We start from the raw sequence: 13,916 nt of genomic DNA on the forward strand, positions 1-13,916 counted from the left end.
CTGAGAAGAGTGCTCTACTCTGCTAGGTAAATACCTGGAAGTGAATGTTTCACTTACATCACCAGGTATGTTACTTTGGGCTCGTTTTTGCTATTGTTCTTGTGCGTGTCCTTGTCTGAAATACATAATCAGTATATGCTGCATAAGTAAAGGGTGATTAGGGAAGAGGAATTGTCAAGAAGGTCCTCTAAGTAGGTTCTCTGTCGCTAGCTACAAAATGCACTGCACAATTAAGAGTGTGTGGTCATACCCGTTAAGGACTCAGTGTGACATTTCAGGGTGGTGAAGCCCTCTACCGTGTCACGGGAGTGCCTCCTTGAAACGTGGGCAAATAGAGTGGTCCTAAACATACTGACGCTAAACGAAAGGGTAAGGTAGTTTCATGTTTTATCTTCGGTGACCTCTCCCTTCGGTGACTCCCTAAGTCCCCTTTCTTTATTAATTTTCTGGATTCCTGCTCTAAAGAGCTAACTAGTGCCTCGTGCAGCCCCGCCCTTCCGGTCACAGAAGAAAGCTGCTCTGATACATCAGCACGTTCAACAAGCTTAGGTGGGATGTCTAGTCTGTCCTGAACAAGGCGAGCACAGACTCTCTGCTCTCAAGGCGCCTATGGTCTAGTGAGGGTGAAAGAAACATAAACGGTACTCTCCAGAGTTTCGACCCATAATACTCCGTTTCCCAATGGAAGGAAGACCAGGCTGCCATAGGAAGCACGTGGGGCATCAGTTACCCAGACTGTGTGAGAGGCCTTCTGCAACTGGTGACGATCGGGCTTACTCTGAAGGAAAAATACGTGCTACCAATGCAAAAATGTGCAGTCACGGAGAGGAGAAAGGCGATGACCGTTGAAAGTACACCCCCTTCCAAGACAAGAGCGCTCTCCTACAGAGTTCTGGGCTCCACACACTACAGACAGAGCAGATGCCTAAGCCTGACCTCGGTCACCTGATGTCCCAGCAGCTCATATGTCCTTCTGGAGAAACCCCCATCTTTCCTTTTTCTCCTCCACTGATTCGTTTAAAATGAAGTCCACTATTTACAGTCATTTGAATTCTTTGAATGAGCAGCATATCAGAAAAAGAAAAATGTAATGACGATAAAATAATAATAAACACTCCTGAGTACTATCGGAGACTGCATCAAGTAACTCTTTGGACCCTCCACCCCTAGGAGGGAGGCGTGCTGATTCGGCCCGTTCCATCAGGCAGAGAGATGGCGACAGTGAGGGGTCTAACTAGCTGTCTGAGTCCCAGGCCCACCTCTCATGCCTTGCAAGCAATCATTTCTCTGCTTTGAGCTGAAATTTCCAAGATTACATGGTTGAATGCTACACACTGCCTGACTGCAAAATCCCAACTCTAGACTTCCTGATGGCAAGAGAGGAAGGAGATACAGACTTTAAGAAACATGTTTTTTATTCCTCATCTCCAGGAATTGGCCTCTGTGATCCTCATGATGTCCCTAGAGAGAGATGTATCATTTTCCCATTTTAGAAAGTTTGAGAACCACTGTGCTGGGAGAAATGGCGGTTGTGAAAGTGGAGGGCTAGATGTTTAGGGAGACAGGAAAAGAGAACATGTAAAGGCACTGAGGCGGCGAGGAGCATGTTGAGGAAGTGGGCAGAAGCCTCTTGTGACTGGAGTCTAGAGGGGCAGGAGAGCCGGCAGCTGAAGCTGGGGAAGCAGCAAAGGGCCAAGCCAGCGCCGGCTTCACAGAGTAAAGGATGTGGACTTTCTGCCACAAGCAATGGGCAGCCACTGCAGGTTTCTAAGCAGGAGCGGAAGAACACCAAGTTGGCATTGTGCAAGGATCACTCTAGCCCCAGCACAGCGGCTGCATTACATGGAGGAAGTACAGACATGAAGAGACAGTCAAGAAGCGATCACAATCAGCCAAGCAAGAGGGGACGGTGGCCAAGATGGTGGCCGTAAAGAGGAGAAAATGAGCACGTTCATGAGCTCTTTAGGACGCAGGACCCTCAGTCCATCCTCCACGCAGCAGCAAGATTTGAAAGCTGAATCAGATCCTGATTATCCTCGACTTCTAACTCTTCAGTCTTCCCAGTGCTGATGGGATGAAATCCAGAATCCTTAACACGATCGGTTCCTGGGGCTCCTCCTCACGCTCCACACTCCAGCCCCAGGTTTGCTCTCTGCTCCAGCCTCAGGGTTTTTCACATGCTGTTCCCTCTGTCTGAAGCACTTTTCCAGCAACTTCCACATGGAGGGCTCCTCCTTGTTTTTTTAAGCTTCAGCCTGAATGTCCCCTCCCCAGAGCAGACTCCCTGGACCATCCAAGGGAAGGAGGGGGCCCTACTATTACTTATCTCAGCACCTCATGTGTGCCTTTCCCAGGCCTTAGAGCAATTGGGCATTCTTTGCTTTTCATTGCCTATCTTTTGTTTGTCTCTTCATGAAGAATCCATGAGAGCAGGAATCATGTCCATCTTATTTACCCAGCACGGTACCTGCCCAGGCATGAAGTAACCCCTCAATAAATACTTAGCACATTCACAAATGAACTCATATGGACATCTTGGGGCGCTCCAAGTTTCAGGCAGGCACGGGAGGCTCAGTGGTGGTGACCTTCTCCAAGGACCCCATTAGGTGGAAAATAATCATATTTTAGATGCAAAAGCTATAGGTCAGCCTTATCGTTATTTCTCCTTTCTTCTTTCATTACTTCCCTGAGATTTTTTTCCCGAAGGTTAACAAGTTCAGAGCCAGTGGCCTGCAAACTCCCAGACAATGCACGCAGTTTGTCCAATTGTCTTTCTCCAGCGTTTTTGGTTATAGCTACGTTTTGTTTCAATTTCTTAAAAGTTTCCAGGACAATGAAAAGACCACCACATTTAACCAGACGACCAACACTAAAAGGTCAAGTTCAGCTGCATTTTTATCACTGAGGAGATTTTTTAGATCACGAAGGAACAGATCCTCCCCTGTATATATGGTTTTAATTAGTATTATTTCCTTTCACATTCTGGAGCACTTTCTATTTGCAACCTCACTTCCAATGAGTAATCTTTATCATCCCTCATAGAAGCCAAGGTTTAGAAAATTGTATAATCCCTATATTCTAACTCAGGCGATTGAAGCAGAGAGAGATTACCTTTGCCAAGAAAGAGAGTGGTTTTATGGCTGAATCGGTTTCAAATTCAGAGCGTATTCCAAGCTTTCAACACTCTACTAATGAACTGTGTACTATTTTCATTTCTGTTTGCTTACGTGAGTATTTACCAAGCCACCGGCATCATAAAAGATCAGTATCCAAGCTACAGAGGCTTTTCAAATTGCTAATACGAGACATAGTTCAGACTTTAAGTACTAGGAAGCAACTGGGAACAGCTGCTTTTGAATCAGACATAAATCTAAGCAATGCTCCAATACAGCAAAAGGGGGAAAAAGACCTTGTCTCATTAAATAGCTAACAGGAGAGTGTATCTGATAGTAAAACCTTGGCAGAACATAAGATACCTGTTTACTGCCAAATCCTGGTCACACAACATTAAGGTTACCTATTTAAGCACGGAGCACTGGCTTCTCATCATATATAATTCTCTCAAGGAGTCTCCCTTGTGAATCTTAGTTGCTTTTAGAGTGAGCAGAAATACTATTGCCAAGATAACCAGGACCCAACCTCACAGGGATTTGTAGATAAAAATTAATCCCTCGAATTGTGCCCAGAAGCAAATAAGTGACTAATGGAGACTAGCAGGCAAAGGCATAACTAACCTCTTGGCACCGGTAGCCGCCAAAGCTTCTGAATAATTTTCCAAGGTAGCTCCTTAGTAGAGCACATAGACAAAATCCCACCCGAGCATTAGAAACAGGAGCTGTACAGGCATGGTCTGCTTATTTTTCCTTTATCCTTTGTCATGGCCCTCCTCCAATTATTGTGTTGGAGTGTCTCGAGATTGTTATAGGGTGACCAACTCCTGCCCAGTGAAAAGGTAATTTTTTACTTTTACGCAGCCAAAAGGTAATTTTAAGAAAAATTCTGGGGAAAAATATCCCCTGTGGGGATATTTTTAATCAAGAAGCACAACATTTCCCATATAAATGTTGCATAGGGACTGCCATGAGAATAACCCATTAAGTAAAATATTCCAAAATCGAATCTAATAAAGCTGGATAGAAAAAAATCCATTCTTCTGCTTTGGAATAGAATGTATAATAAAACTAGGGAAATGTTCACATGGCATTAAAGTCTACAAGCATAGCGTAATCCAGAGCATTCACAGAAATGCAGGGAGTTAGGAAACGGGAAAATAGAAGGGTGATAGCATTCTAACATGGCCACAATTAATAGATCCACCTTCAAATAAAAGAAAAAGAAAATCAATTCAGTTAGGGAGATGTCAGAACGGAACAATTATTCATGGCTAATTACTTTTTAAAAGATGATGACAATAGGTTAGTTTTCCCTGATATTGATGAAGGAAAACCTTTGGGGAAATCATTAGCAAAGGTGAGTGAGGATATGAATTATTCTCTGGGATGTTGGAAGGCAACAAAGAGGGAAGAATAAGTAAAATACTACTACAGTCTAGTGAAGGTCATCAAGACAACAGAGCTGAGACTAAAAATTACCGTTTTCTAAAATCCAAACCTGTCATCAACATGTCTCACAGTGAATTATTTCCTTGAACAGATGATTTGTTATGAAATGTTCAGTAACTCACCAGACAAATGACTTTAAATAATTTGATTCAGTGGTACATTCCGAAAGGCAAGATTACATGTAGTTGTTCTATCTATAAATTAAGAATCCTTTTAAAACAATTACCGCAGAACCATTTTAACATGTGCTCTTAAGTTTGGCCTTAGACAGGCTGGTGGTGTGCAGGGATACCTGCTCATAGAACAGAGTTGGCCTGGAAAACACCGAACAGCCTTGGTGGTATTCACAGACCATCTCTGACTATAGGTTAATTATAGATTTTAGGGGCGCCTGGGTGGCTCAGTTGTTAAGCGTCTGTTTGGCTCAGGGCGTGATCCCGGTGTTGTGGGATCGAGCCCCACATCAGGCTCTTCTGCTGGGAGCCTGCTTCTTCCTCTCCCACTCCCCCTGCTTGTGTTCCCTCTCTCACTGGCTGTCTCTCTCTCTGTCAAATAAATAAATAAAATCTTTAAAAAAAATAAATAATTATAGATTTTAGCCTAGAGCCGTGATCAAAGACCACGCACCTTTGTAAGAAATGAACAGACTACGACAAGGATGATCCATCCGTTCCCATCATCATTAAATGCCTGAAAATAACAGCAGCAGATACATATCAAAGAAAACGCTTCCCCTGGATAGCGTGAGGCAAGGGCTGTTTACCCCACACAAGAGTTTTCAGCTGCCCCTGTGTAAATTCTCTGTTCAAAATACACACACATGTATATAAATGAACCTGTTTATGTGCAAGTGTGTATCTATGAACTCATAGGTAAGGCCATGTGCTCCCCCTATGCAAGGAGGTCCCTCCAAGAACCATGACTGTTGACTGGTATGTAGACACACTTTGAATAGAAAGTATGTGTTTATTTCCTCTGGTCAAAAGCATGGTGAACAAAATAAAGACCATTAGCTAGCTGTTCCGTCATCCAGTCTTTGATACTAAAAACTTGAAACGATTTCTGAGACAATAGGATTAATTCCCACTAGGACGGAAATTTATGTATCCTGACTGGCTGAAGTCACAGCTGAAAATCCTAGTTTGAGTAACAGTTAAGTGAGTTCATCAAGCATTTTAACACTGTCTCCTGTTTGGTCTGTCTCTCCTCTGTTCACTTCCCCCTCCTCCAGGTGGACTGACCTGTTGGCTGTCCTTCCACTCAATCCCGACCCTCAGCCATGTTCTGCTGAGACATTCTTAATTGTGCCAACAGCTCCACCTGCAGGGTGTTCCCTCTGCCTTCTCCCCCATACATGTCTCTTCCAGACCTGTACATGCTTCTCCCTCCCTCGCAGGTACCATCGCTTCTTTAGACCTCATTTACCCAGCACAACTCAGGAAGCCTCCTTGAATGCAGCCGCCCACAGTGACCTCACTATCCTCCAACAGTTCATACTGTCAGACGTGACATTCTCTTACTAGTCATGTGATTATAGGTCTTTAATAATTATGTTAGTTGTAAACCGCTTAAAAGAGGGCCAGTGCGTAACATATCTCTGTGTCCTTAAAAATGATAGCATCCTATCTTCTTTATGGCAGGTACTTAAACAGTGTTTTGATTCATGAATGGATTGAGTTGAAATGGCCCTAACTGTTTCTTCAGATTTTATATGGGGAAATTAGCCTATAAGCAGATGGCATCCATATAAGCAAACAAGATGAATTTCTGTTAACCATAACGTATATGCCAGAATTCTACAGCACAATGTCGCTAGACAATAGAATTAATTTTAGTTAAGTAAACAACATAAAAAACAAAATATAGAAAACAATTTTCATCATCTTAGTTAAAATTTCTCCTTATCAGGAGAATTATTTTCAGTTTGGAAATTTGATAATCAAGAAGATGGTAACTACAAGTGAATTCTCCTTTTGTTATGCATATCTAGAATTTTCATTCATTGCTTTCTAGGAAAGCTGTTACGAGAAGGAGTTGAAGACAAAGCAGAATAAAATCTTTCAGTGAGAGAAAATTGCAATGAGACCACTCTCGCCTTCTTTTTAAAAACGCATCTGGAAATTGGAAGAAAAAAATGGAAGAGACAGGAGAAGGGGGTGTCAGACTCATATATTCCCAAACATGGATAAAGAGTATAATGAAACAGCTAACTCCAATCGCAGAGTCTCAGCAAACATTTTTGGAAACACCCATTAGCCTTTCTTTTCCTTGAATATGTGACTGTTCTGCCTGAGTGCTGCTTCATGGAAGGACCTTATAAGTCAACAAAGAGAAAAAGGCCTCCTTTATCATCCTAACAGAGTCAAGGCATCAGCAGGATGCCTTGCACAGATTCCCCAAACTGGCACTCAATAAGAAAATGCATCATGTCTATTTGTAAATGTGTATTATAAACACTTCCAATACTTCCTGTGAAAATGCCATAAAACTAGCTGAGGGCATTGAATTTTCAGACCTTCGGAAGTGTTGAGAAGACCTTGGGCAGCCTCTCTCCTAAACAAAGGAACGATCACTCTGATTATCCTTCCAAGAGAATATTTTAAGATTATGCATACATTGTAGCATGTGTGTTTAAACTCAACTCAACTATTTATATGGGCATCTCGAGGGCTCTTATAAACACAATAAAACTTGAACTAAAATTCCACGAGAATTCAGATAAAAGAAAATTACCTATCTTCTTTGGAGAGTGTTTTTAGAGAGTTTGAAAAAGGACATTGATGGATTCCTCCAGACGAAGGCTTAAGAAGTAATAGTATCTGAGCCGGATGGAAAAAAAGACAAGAAGATGCTGAAGTGTTCCCAGCGTATTCTGCTGATGCTTTAAGTTCTACCCTGTAGTAATTGGAATGGGATTTCATTACGAGAAGTTTCTACCCACTCACACCAACAGCATCCTTATAAGAGTGATGGAGACTAAGTGTACCTGTTATGACCATTACCATCACCGTCTCCAGGGAAACAGCCCAAGAAAGTTATCAAAGCAGTAAAAGTAGAGGAGGAAAGAATACAGCGCTGCCAGCAAACTCAACACTCTAAAATACTTGAAGCTTTAAAATAAATAAATAACAAACTCATACAATTCCACTTAAATAATCATGAGTGGGAATAAAAGTCTTATTTCCTTTTCTATTTCAAAGATTTTAACACTAAAAAACAGAAGACTTCCCTTGACAAACATTATTCATATTCCTTATTTCTTCAAATAATATAAAGCCTCAATAAGATTGTCAAGCACAGTGCATTTTAAGGTGTAGGTAAAGTGAAAATTAGCCACAAACACGAATAATTCGTCTATTGTAAGTCCTTTAAATACAATAATTATTTATGCTTCTTTCATGTTCCATTTTAGTTTCTGAAGGTATGTGGCTAAATCATACACAGGCAAGATACTTCATAGAAGTCCATTATATATGTATAATGGCAAAATTCCCATCCCCGATCCCTGCGTGAGATGTACGTTTCCTTCTTGCCCAGGGCTGTCTGAAATTCGTGGGCTCTCACTGCAATGTGATAAGTAATTTTAAGAGCAAAGGGGTAAATGGTGGTTGTAGCTGGTGGATTTTTTTCTAGTCTTCTTGTCCTCAGTCTAACAATCTGAGACAGTCTCCTACTTTATAGTCCCCATTTAATGAGGAAAGAGAGAGCTCTCTAAATCTATACTACTCAGGTCAAGAGTATGTGTGGGGATGCACAGTCGATTCTAGCCTACATTCTCGAGATCCAGCATTTCCCAACATCCATCATGTTGTTCTCAGGGCTTCATGGAATTAGCCAAGCCTAAGAAATTCCAGATATGGTCACAGTTGACCAATTGCACCTGGTCTGTACTTCCCAGCTTAACTTTCTAAGTTAGATTTAAAAAAAAAAAAAATCAAACTTAACGAACACTAGCAGAGCCACGAGACTATGGAGAGGAACATAAGTTACAGGTAGTTCTGAGTATTGATTACACAACCCGCACAAGTTGAGCCCTGATTCAGTGACTCCCATTCTCTGCCCAGCCCCCATCTAATCCAGGCAAACGGAAGCTCTGATCTTCCGTGAGGGATGGCAAAGGTGAAGACCTTCTTGCCTCCAAGGAGATAAAGAGGAACCCCGTCTAGGGAAGAGTGAGAGAGAGGTCAAGGACAGGTCTCTCAATCCCTGGAACTCTCTGAAGCCAGAGCTCATTCCTTCTCCATGTCTAGAGTATTCTTCCTCTCTAAAGATCCACACTCTCAGATACTACCCTCAGACCATTCTCTTCCCATTCCCCTAAATATCCTTGGAACAAGTCCAGACCCTTGGCTCCAACCACCAGGGAAGAGTCAGGTTTTGGCAGGGCAGAAACTTACATAATGAAGAAAAAGGATACAAAATTGCAAATACAGAATTAGGTATGAAAGTGAATGGTTCTTTCAAATGAATAAACACGGAAATAAAAAGCAGATATAAACCCATAACTACAGAGAACAATCTGATGGGGCGGGGTTGGGGGGATGAGCGAAGGGGAGTGGGAGATACAGGCTTCCAGTCATGGAATGAATAAGTCACGGGGATGAAGGGCACAGCACAGGGTATAGTCAATGGCACTGTGGAGACCGATGGGAGCTACACTTGTGGTGAGCATGGCGTCAGGTACAGAGTTGTGGAGTCACTATGTTGCACACCTGCAACTAATGTCACATGGTGCATCGACTACACTTCAATAAAAAATTTTTGAAAAGAAAGTGAATGTTTATTAAGAATCTGAAAAAACCTAAGCGTATTAACAGGTCGACCACAGCAGTCCCAGGCACAACCTATCAGGTCCCTTCCACCATCGTAGCGTGTGGATCTGCTGCGGTCACTGCCAACTGCAGCTCCTGCCCACCTCCCACTTCTGCCAATTTCCATGTTCGTGTAACTGTGCTTTGGAAAATTACCTCTTTCACAAATAATGTGCCTGGTTAGTTGAGAGATTTCACTGATGCTTATGAGTCTTCTGTGCAATATTTCATTAAGGTTTTGCATATTCTGGTTATACCTAGAAGAGGAAATGAACCCAGTTATGTCTGGTATAATGACTGAAAAAAGTTACTAAAAAGTAAAAACCCCTTAGACAAATCTTCAGTTTCTCTTTTTTTCTCAAGGGTTTTGATTTGGTTCCTTTTACATACATATCTTAAACATAACCATTCGTAAAAAACAAATTTTATTTTAATGGCCCCACCAGTCCTCTTTAAAATGCACATAGATTTGCAAGATAGACAAAATAGAGACTACAAATTACTCTCAGTAGTTAAAATTCAATTGCATTGATGAAATTATGGAAAAGGGTTCATTTTCTGGTGCTGTCTTTGGGCTTTTTGAAATCCTGGTTGCTGGCTTACTCACTAATTTGGTAATTTGCAATAGGTTTCCCAGTCATTAGTGCAAATTAGCGAGGTTTAGCTATAATGTGAATATTAATATCTTCATTTAGAACCATGCCACGTGCCCTCGCCGGGCTTCTAAGGACAAGTTGTTTTTTTTAAGCCTTGGAGAAAGTCTATATGAAATACATGAATATGATGTTTATGAAAAGGCATTTGATAACCAATGCATTATTTTTCACCTTCTATATACAAAATGTCAGTGACTTTGGTAATATTGTATTTTAAAAGCCCCAAGGACTGGCAGACAGCTCCTTGCACGTACTGTGCTATATTAAAGGAATATTGGTCCTTGGCTAGAAAGGATTTTCTAGCCTGGTCTGAGCAATAACCACTTGATCACACATCTCGCCTGCGTCTAAGCTCCCGACAGCAGAATATGTGCCTCTCACTTGCTGGCTCGGAGCCCTCCACTCAGCATCCTGCACAGTCACTGGGGCCGTGTGCCTTCAGCCACATGACCTCGAGGGCACGCTGGAGAAATGTTGCCTTCCGTCCATGACCCTTGTAAGACCCTTTACTGTCTTCCCAAGTTGTCACCATGGCACTCACTTGCTTTCATAATTCTCCCTGACAACCACTGCTCCTGACGCCTGCTTTCACTGCGGGGCTCTAATTCAAGTGCAGGCTGGAGACCACCACTGTCAGTGTCTTTTTCCCCTAATACAAGCCCCATTGGGACTTCGCCTGGGAACACGCCCAACCTAGCAACTTACTAGCTAAGGCTGACCCTCTCAGCCCTGATACCTGGTCTGCTGCCTCGCCCGACCCAGGCCACAGAGAACTCCAAAGCTTCCTTCCCTTCTCTTTCCTAAACATGGCATTTCAATTTAACACTTGTTATCAAGCAGCTGGGAGGCAAGAATGATCACGTGAAATGAAACGGTGTCCTCATGAAAAAGAAAGATACATTTATCAGCTGAGACCTCAAAACAAGACAGCAAGATGGATGGTTGGACGAGAAATTATTGTCCCTTATTTTTCCGCATTATACCACTTCCCACTTATGGTTGTAATATTCCCGAAAGAATAGCTTGAGCTTTGGATTTGATCTGTGAGCCTCTGACATATCTTGGAGTCTATGTTCCCTTATTTGTAAAATGAGGTAATAAGATTACCTCCAAGGCCGTGGTGAGGACTGAAACATAAAATATGTAAAATACGTAGCACAGAGCCTGGCGATAATGACGTTAGTACCCTAACTGAAATCATTATTAAAATGGCACATGTCTGAACATCCAGGCCCTTGCTGGGGCCCTGGGGTTGATTACCAGTGAATCATCACTGACAGTTTAGGCTCCAAATCCGAAAGCGATTCTGCCCAGAAGGAGCACGGTGTACGAAAGGGCCAGAGGGACAAGCCCACTCGGGGTTCTTTCAGAAAAGACAAGACTAAAAACACAGGAAGAGCATCCAATACTGAATCCAAAGGGCCAGGCTCAGGAAATTTTAGGGCCAAGATTTCTGAGTTGAGATGGAGATGGAGTGAGGACACAAGCAGATGGGGAGCAGGGAGCAGCGACCCTGCACCTCAGACACAGGTGGGTAGTTCCAGCTCATCCCTCCGAGCCGGAGGTGCTTGGGAGCATGAGGTGGACAAAAAGGGTCTGAAACAGAACACAGGGCATAGGATGTAAGAGATCAGAAAGCCTTTAACCCATTTGAGCTATTTTTAAAATGCTGCATAAATACTATTCTAATACTACCACCTTTGAAAAACACCTGTGTTCAAAGCCTGTCTACCTGAAAGACCACGTTTTCTGAACAGCAGTTCTATTTCCTGAAAATCAGGCACCTGTTACCCGAAGTGACGGTACCTGCTGTGAGGAGGCAGCCATCAGATCCAACAGCTGTGTCTGCTTGAACTATGCTGCAAAATGACCCTGTGGGGGCAGTGGGACTCTATAGAGCGCCCTCTGAACCGCCTTGGTGACCCTCTCCAGCTGCAGTCAGTCTGTCAGCAGCCTTCAGTGGGCACTTGTCGTCAGACCGGCAGGCAGTCCGGGGAACCAATGGGTGTCTCTTTCCAAGAGGGAACAAGATGTTATCTCCTCAACGCTAATGTGTATGGGTGCCTGCTGGCAGAGTTAAAGACCCTTCTCCCCACCCAGTCTCTTTCTAGTACATTTCACGACTCCCTGCAGCCACCATCCCTGTGCATCTGCAAATTCTTAATACTTTAGCATAAAGCGACTTCTTTTTAGATTCCTCTTGCCTGTTCTTGGAATTCATTGAACCCTTTCCCCTCAAGTTAATGCACACTTTCTCCTGGTCAATGTGCACCCACTTCAAAACTTCATTTCTAGTGTAAGTGTTTAACAGCTTAGTCTAGGGATGAAAAGAGAGAGAGAGAGAGAGAGAAAAGCAGGAGTGCGAGCCTCATGAAAAGGGAAAATCAGAACAGATTGCAATGAAGCTAAACTGTCTATTCATTTGAATCAAATGCTATAAATTTCTAAGCATAATGTTTGACAGTAAACTGTCATCAAAGCAACAGACTCATTATAAAAATGCTAAGGGTATATAAATCTCATTGACTGCTTATCATTAACTGTGCGGGGTGCTGATAGGAAATGCCTGGTTATAATTTATATTTCACTAATAAGGTCCATTTTAGATTATAGCTGTCAAATCTATTACTCACCTTTCCCCAGTTTTATAGTTGTTCTGGACAGCACTGAAATTGAATGTTAAAAGTGTGGTTTCAAGCATTATCTTTTTGCTCTAATATCTCAGCCCTGCATATTGAAGCTTGCCTCACCTCTAATCAGAACTCAACAGCTAGATTGTTTTTCAGAAAGTAAACCAGAGAGAGAGAGACAGAGACAGAAACCTTCTCTAGAAAAGGAAAGATGCAACAGAGGATTATTTTCAAAATAATTTTCAAAATTTAAAAGGCAAAATGCAATTAAAATATTGGCAGTCCAATTATTCCATTATTCTAATATATCATCGGCATTAATGATGTCCCCCCCCCTTTTTTTTGCCGTGATGAAGAAACTTGTCAGTAAGTTACTACGACATGGTAGGTGCCAGGTTAGACACTTCTACTAAGGTGGTCACATTTCTCTTTTGGCTGATATTCAAGGGGCTCAAAGCAGTTTATCCAGGTATTAGGCCATGTCCTCATGATCTCATAGATGATGACAAAAGTTGTTGGTCCCTACAGGTGCTATATAAGACAGGGAACATGACCAAGGAAAGTAGGAATACAAAGACCTAAACAAAGCGACATATGGCGTAACCTCTAGCACACTTCAGAACCCCTTGTCTTGATATGCTAAACACCAAAAAAAATCTCAGTAAACTTTCAGAGAAGATGTTTTCATATGTTTGGCATATGATAAATGGAGTGATAATGTTACATCTCCAATGCACCAGTTCTTACTCACGGGAGGCTTCCAGGGAATATTCCATCACAGAATAGAAAGAAGTTCCTAGAATGTGCCAAGCTAATGCGTTGAGCAAGGACACAAACTGAAGGCCCCAGTGAGAGCTAAGCTTCACCAAAACATTAATCTAATGAAGAACGGGTCCTTAGTAATCAAATCGCAGTCCTCCTTGGTCAAAACGAGCTCGGAATTGAGGAGTCCCAGTGTGAAAGATCAAAGAGAAAGCCCACAGGGTGATGAATTGCTGTCCCCAGCCAGGTGGTTTTGACTGTGAAAAGCTTCCTCCTTTGTGGACATACCCTCTATGTATTTTATTTATTTTTCTAAAGATTTTATTTATTTGTCAGAGAGAGAGAGAAACAGAGAGAGAGAGTGCGTGCGCACACAAGCAGAGGGAGCGGCAGGCAGAGGGAGAAGCAGGCTCCCCGCTGAGCAAGAAGTCCAATGCAGGACTCGATCCCAGGCCCCTGAAATCTTGACCTGAGCCAAAGGGAGACGCTTCACAG

Source organism: Ursus arctos, unplaced genomic scaffold (genome assembly GCF_023065955.2).
Source record: "Ursus arctos isolate Adak ecotype North America unplaced genomic scaffold, UrsArc2.0 scaffold_10, whole genome shotgun sequence".
NCBI lineage: Eukaryota > Metazoa > Chordata > Mammalia > Carnivora > Ursidae > Ursus > Ursus arctos.